The 6,872-nt window shown below is 39.8% G+C and overlaps 1 pseudogene; it reads right to left on the bottom strand.

The window, feature by feature from the left end:
- Positions 1-5,459: 5,459 nt before the first annotated feature.
- On the bottom strand, positions 5,460-6,224 carry LOC103008876 (ras-related protein Rab-5A-like; annotated as a pseudogene).
- Positions 6,225-6,872: the final 648 nt, after the last annotated feature.

Below are 6,872 nucleotides of genomic sequence, written 5' to 3'. Positions count from 1 at the left end.
GGCTATAGGAGCACGGGCTTCAGTAGTTGTGGCATGTGGACTCAGTAGTTGTGGCACATGGGCTTAGTTGCTCCGCAGCATGTGGGATCTTCCCAGACCAGGGATCGAACCCGTGTTCCCTGCATTGGCAGGCAGATTCTTAAACACTGCATCACCAGGGAAGTCCCCTTGTTGAAGGTTTTTGATACTCTGTCAAACTGCCCTGTGGAAGCTTATTTGACCCTGAACCTCTGCTTCTCCTCCCCGTGATCACACACACTGCGTGTTACTATTACCACATTACTATCAAGATGAACATTTTCTTCATGTGTCGTTTGGCTATTTGTATTGATTTTTTTTTAACTTTTTATTTTATATTGGAGTATAGTTGATTAACAATGTTGTGTTAGTTTTGGGTGTACAGAAAAGTGATTCATGTATAAGTGAGCAGAGTTCCCTGTGCTATACAGTAGGTCCTTGTTGGTTATCTATTTTAAATATAGCAGTGTGTACATGTCAATCCCAAACTCCCAATCTATTCCTCCCCCCGACCCTTCCCACCCTGGTAATCATAAGTTCTCTCTCTAAGTCTGGGAGTCTCTTTGTTTTGTAACTAAGTTCATGTATTGATGTTCATGTATTGACTTGCCTCTTCAAAACCAAAAATTTGGAATTCTTTTACTTTTCTTTCAGGAGTGATGTGTAGATAAGGCAACACCTCATTTTCAGTTATTTTAGTTATTTTTCCAATGACATTTTCTGTAGGTGAAAGAAACAAAAACAAAAAAACAAAAAACAAAAAACCCTCTAGGCTCTAATGGATGTATTTTGATTAGAAACACCCATTGCCAATGGCTTCAAATTTTTGCTGACAATTTTCTGTGTCACTGACCTGCCATGAGTTAAGTACAATGACTTGAGAATTATTATTGTCTAGCCACACTACTTACGTAAAAGAGATTTGGAGCCAGACTTTCTGGGTTCAAATCCTAGCCCTTTCACTTAGTGATTTTGTGACATTGGAAACATTGCTCAAAATCTTTGTGCCACATTTCCCTTATCTATAAAACCAGGATAAAACTACCTACTTCATAAGATTGTTATATCATTAAGGTAAGATGAGTAAAGTACTTGTAACAAAGCTTCCTGGTACAAGTTCAGCCGTTAATCAGTATTAACTATTAGTAATGGAATATAATAATAGCTTAACCATATTGAATGTTCACTGAGATACAAAAGACAAAAACATCCCACTTGATCTTCATCAACTCTCTGAATCAGCTTCTTTTGTTACGCTCATTTTATAAATGAACTAAGATACAGAGGAGTTAACTAACTTAGCCAAAATCTCCTTGTTAATATGTGGAACTGGGACTAAAGGCCATCTATATTGCCTCTGGAAGAATATAGAGGACAGATTGTTCACATTTAAAAATTGTTTTGTTTTTTTTTAAACACCTTTTTTGGAGTATAACTGCTTTACAATGTTGTATTAGTTTCTGCTGTATAACAAAGTGAATCAGCTATACGTATACATATATCCCCATATCCCCTCCCTCTTGCATCTCCCTCCCATCCTCCCTATCCCACCCCTCTAGGTGGTCACAAAGCACGGAGCTGATCTCCCTGTGCTATGCGGCTGCTTCTCACCAGCTATCTATTTTACATTTGGTAGTGTATATATGTTAATGCTACTCTCTCACTTCGTCCCAGCTTACCCTTCCCCCTCCCCATGTCCTCAAGTCCGTTCTCTACGTCTGCGTCTTTACTCCTGTCCTGCCCCTAGGTTCATGAGAACCACTTTTGTTTTAGGTTCCATATATATGTGCTAGCATACAGTATTTGTTTTTCTCTTTCTGACTTACTTTGCTCTGTATGACAGACTCTAGGTCCATCCACCTCACTACAAATAACTCAGTTTCATTTTTTTTTATGGCTGAGTAATATTCCATTGTATGTATGTGCCACATCTTCTTTATCCATTCATCTGTCAATGGACACTTAGGTTGCTTCCATGTCCTGGCTATTGTAAATAGTGCTGTAATGAACATTGTGGTGCATGACTCTTTTTGAATTATGGTTTTCTCAGGATATATGCCCAGTAGTGGGATTGTTGGGTCATATGGTAGTTCTATTTTTAGTTTTTTAAGGAACCTACATACTGTTCTCCATTGTGGCTGTATTAATTTATATTCCCACCAACAGTGCAAGAGGGTTCACTTTTCTCCACACCCTCTCCAGCATTTATTGTTTGTAGATCTTTTGATGATGCCCATTCTGACCAACGTGAGGTGATACCTCATTGTGGTTTTGATTTGCATTTCTCTAATGATTAGTGATGTTGAGGATCTTTTCATGTATTTGAAGGCCATAATTTTGTTTAAAAAGTTTAATTGAATTCCCACTGTAGGTAGAACTTCACATTCTGTCTCCTATCACAAATCTAGCATTAGAGCATTTTTACCCAGCAACCTAATACATATTTAATGATGACAAGTATCACAAAAGGTAGGATATTTTTAAACAATTTAAAGTTGATATATATATCAGTGCCCTTACTGTCTGGTTATAGTAGATGAACATTTTTTAGAAAAAAATTTATGAATGACGTTACTACTAACCATGTATAAATGCTTCACAGACTCTCCTTATTAAGGTAGCAGGGCTGTTACAATCCTAAACACTTCTTGTGGCTCTTCAATATACCTTTGGGTGTCATTGTTTTAATTGATGTCCACATGTATTTTGTTAGTTTGGGTTTAAATAGGTATTCAAGCACCCTAACCACAAAGTCCAATAAAGCTTGGCCCAATGACAGTTCAAGGATTATAACCCTGTTGGTAGGCAGAAAAGACGGTGCTGCTTTTACTTAATAAAGATTAGTGCTCCAATGTTGGGTAGATGTTTATATTGGTTCAGGGTGTGGGTGGTGACGTAGATTGAGAGGACAGAGCAGAGAAAGTGGAGAGTAAAGTGTTATTAGCAATAAAAGATAAACCCTTCCGGAGAAATAATAATAGTTTTGAAATAGGAATGAACCTCCCAGTCAGGCAGTTCAACCCCCTACTGAGAAGTGGAGTCAGGCAAGTCTCTCCCCTAAACTGGTTACATAATATTTTTTTTTCCCCTTAGGAGGTTTCACAACCTCTTTTATAAACTGTTAATGTGCTTATTCAATCGTATCATGGGGAAAGGTAACTAATTTTTAACTGTAACCGGGATGGCTTGACCTTCCCATGCTAAGTCTGGTGAACAAATGCGGGCTGCTGTTTCATAACCTTTCTTTGACTCCTCATCACAAATTCCATCACAATAAATGATAAATACAAAGATTGAAAACGTTTTGTTTTCCCTTTCACTTGATTGAAATACTCAGCTTTAAATGTATTACTATTTAAATGATCTCTCATCTTAGTCACCAAATCCATCATTTGGATCAAAAACATTAGGCTGGCACCCACCTACCCAGCCCTAAATCCAAGCAAATGTTTTTTGAGGAAGGGACCATTTCACTGGGCTTTGAGATGGACAGAAGCCATCCAACAAATCCATATCGAAGATTCTTAAAACAAAGAACTTTGAAATGGTTCCTCCAAGAACGAGTTTGGCAGATGTTTTGATGCCTATATGTTTAAAGGGTGGGATGGAAATTGACCAGCGCTGCAAGTCCGGATACCTCAGCTCTGGCTCTCATTGTGTGCTGTCCCAGGAGAAATGTCAAGTACTCTGACCCTCAGTCTCCTCTTCTCTAAAATAAGCTTGTCAGAGGATCCATGGGCTACATGTATGAACACAAGGGATGCCCATTATGATTATTACTTCTGGGTAGACCCAATGTACGTCACCTGGGGAAATTAACTTCAGCCTCCAAGACTGTAGCTTCAACTGCCTTAAATGGAAGGACCTGACCTGTGAACCCTAACTTGGTTTACTTTTTAAAAAAATTTATTTATTTATTTATTTATTTTTGGCTGTGTTGGGTCTTCGTTTCTGTGCGAGGGCTTTGTCTAGTTGCGGCAAGCGGGGGCCACTCTTCATCGCGGTGCGCAGGCCTCTCACTATCGCGGCCTCTCTTGTTGCGGAGCACAAGCTCCAGACACGCAGGCTCAGTAGCTGTGGCTCATGGGCTTAGTTGCTCCGCAGCATGTGGGATCTTCCCAGACCAGGGCTCGAACCCGTGTCCCCTGCATTAGCAGGCAGATTCTCAACCACTGCGCCACCAGGGAAGCCCGGTTTACTTTTTTTAATTAAAAAAATTTTTTTTTGCTTTTTATACCACTGTATTCCAACCTGAGCACCTCAATATAAAACTAAACCCTGGAGAAATGTTTTCCTTACTAATTTTGAATTACTGTGAATGTAAAAGTTCTGCTAGCAGTTCAACACTTAAATAGATTAAATCATCTTTGACACATGGTAGATTTCATATAATGAAAATACCTAAAACAATTAGTGCAATATACTGACCTGATCAAAATAAAATGAACTTTGGAAAACAAGGCTGCAAGATTGTTACTAACATATCCAATACTTATGTTACAAATTACTGGTACATTGTTTATTATGGTTCTAGCCAGGTAGGAACAATTGAAGTCTCTTCCTTTCAAAGGGGGAGAGAAGGAAAAAATTAGCTGTTTTAGTAACTGTACATTTGGTATACTTTTAAGCAACTCTTGAATATTATAGAAAAGTAATAAACATATATGGAGACTGCAGTGCAGTACCCTATTTACAGTACAGCTGAAGATCGAATTTAAAATAATCAAGTTTGAATGTACATAATTGTTAGTGTGTTGACTACGTTTATATCCAAAGGGCACAAAAGCCCCCTCCCTACTCCCAAACAACAAAAGCTATGTATTGGCCAGCAGTGATTAAACAGAAATCACAGACACCTGGTTTGTTTCATTTTTGTTGAAGAACTTACATGTTTAAAGGGAACACTATCCTTTAAGATGCATTTTATTAGTTTTCATATTCCTAAAATAAGACAGGGTTACATTTGATTTTTTTTTTTTACCCCATTTAAAAAATAACAGGACTAGCTATAATTTAGATGCCACTAATGTTCATTTTTTTCCGCTGAAGATGTGGGACTGTTTCCTTGTGGCTAATTTGTTAAAATGTGGAATGTATACTTTAAATAAGGATACTAAGAGAAATTACAGGTTGCCTGAATATGGTAGCTAAGCAGAAATATCTTTAGAACCTCCTTCCAAAGAAATAATTTTTTTGGAAAAGTCCAAATGAGTAAGTTCCAAATCTTTTTCACAGAACTGGCTGGTTACCTGTGGGTTCAGAGTCATTTGTTTATATCACTGGTGAAGAGAAGTGAGTCCCACTAACCTTCCAAAGAAACAAGTGTACACACAGCTCTCATTTCCCCCTTCCACTGCTGAAACACTAGTCAGAGGGTCACATGCATGTTATTAAAAATTAAGTTCAAAACGCTTAATATAATTCTGTATTAGAAACTTGGCTATTGTAAGTCTCTTCTTTTTGGAAGTCATACTGGACTGGTTAAATGCTCCAGTTCCACTATTATTAACAATTAGGAAGCAGAAGAACATTCCAGTTAGTTTAAACTGGAGGTTTAGTTACTACAGCACTGACTCCTGGTTGGCTGCGTGGGTTCCGTAAGGTCTACTCTTCTTCCTCTGGCAGAATGTGCTCCTGGATTCTGTGGTTCATTCTTTGGCAACTTTTTAGCTATTGCCGTGAATATTTCATTTACATTCATTGATGTTTTAGCTGATGTCTCCATAAATAATAAACTGTTGTCATCTGCATAGGACTGTGCTTCCTGGAAATTGACAGCTGTTTTATTTGCGAGGTCAGCCTTGTTTCCTGATAAAGCTATTACAATGTTAGGATTGGCTTGCCTCTGAAGTTCTGTAACCCGGTTTTTGGCTCTGACAAAGGACTCCTCGTTTGTAACATCATATACAACTATGGCTGCTTGCACTCCTCTGTAGTAAGTACATTGGTGCTAGGCTATGGTATTGTTCTTGACCAGCTGTATCCCATATTTCAAACTTTACTGTTGTGTCATCAAGACACACAGTTTGGGCTAGAAAAGCAGCCCCCATGGTACTCTCTTGAAATCCATGAAAGTGGCCCTTCACAAAACGAAGCACTAGGCTCGATTTGCCAAAAGCAGGCTCTCCCAGAAGTACTAGTTTGAACTGGCATATTTTATTTCCAGTATTTGGCCTGTTGGGTCTTGTTGCTCCTCGATTAGCCATGTCCAAATTTGAAAGAAGTCTCTAATTTCAGTCTCTTAAATGAACTTCCAGGATGCAAGGTGTCAATTGTTTTCTTTCTGGAGGAAAGAAACCTGAGACCGCAGTGCCTGGGGCCGCGGCTCCGAAGCTTCCGGCTGCAGGTCCCGGGCGGAGCCCGAGAGGAGGCTGAGGCTGAGACTCCCTAACTTGGTTTAAAATAGACGCCTTCTGGCAGTTTTTTTTCAGAATTCACTATGGGAGCAGAGATAAAAAGAAAGTACTGAAACATCTTTGGCTGTTCCATAAAATCTTGGAGCTGTTGCTTTTATGCTGATTATTATCAGCATAAAAGATTACTAAATGGAGGGCTTCCCTGGTGGCGCAGTGGTTGAGAATCTGCCTGCTAATGCAGGGGACACGGGTTCGAGCCCTGGTCTGGGAAGATCCCACATGCCACGGAGCAGCTGGGCCCGTGAGCCACAATTGCTGAGCCTGCGCGTCTGGAGCCTGTGCCCCGCGACGGGAGGGGCCGCGATAGAGAAAGGCCCGCGCACCGCGATGAAGAGCGGTCCCCGCACCGCGATGAAGAGTGGCCCCCGCTTGCCGCAACTGGAGAAAGCCCTCGCACGAACCGAAGACCCAACACAGCCAAAAATAAATAAATAAATA

This window comes from Balaenoptera acutorostrata, chromosome 5, assembly GCF_949987535.1.
Source record: "Balaenoptera acutorostrata chromosome 5, mBalAcu1.1, whole genome shotgun sequence".
In the NCBI taxonomy this organism is placed as follows: Eukaryota; Metazoa; Chordata; class Mammalia; order Artiodactyla; family Balaenopteridae; genus Balaenoptera; species Balaenoptera acutorostrata.
Note: the sequence above shows the minus strand (reverse complement) of the source record. Positions and strands in the feature narration are given on the sequence as shown.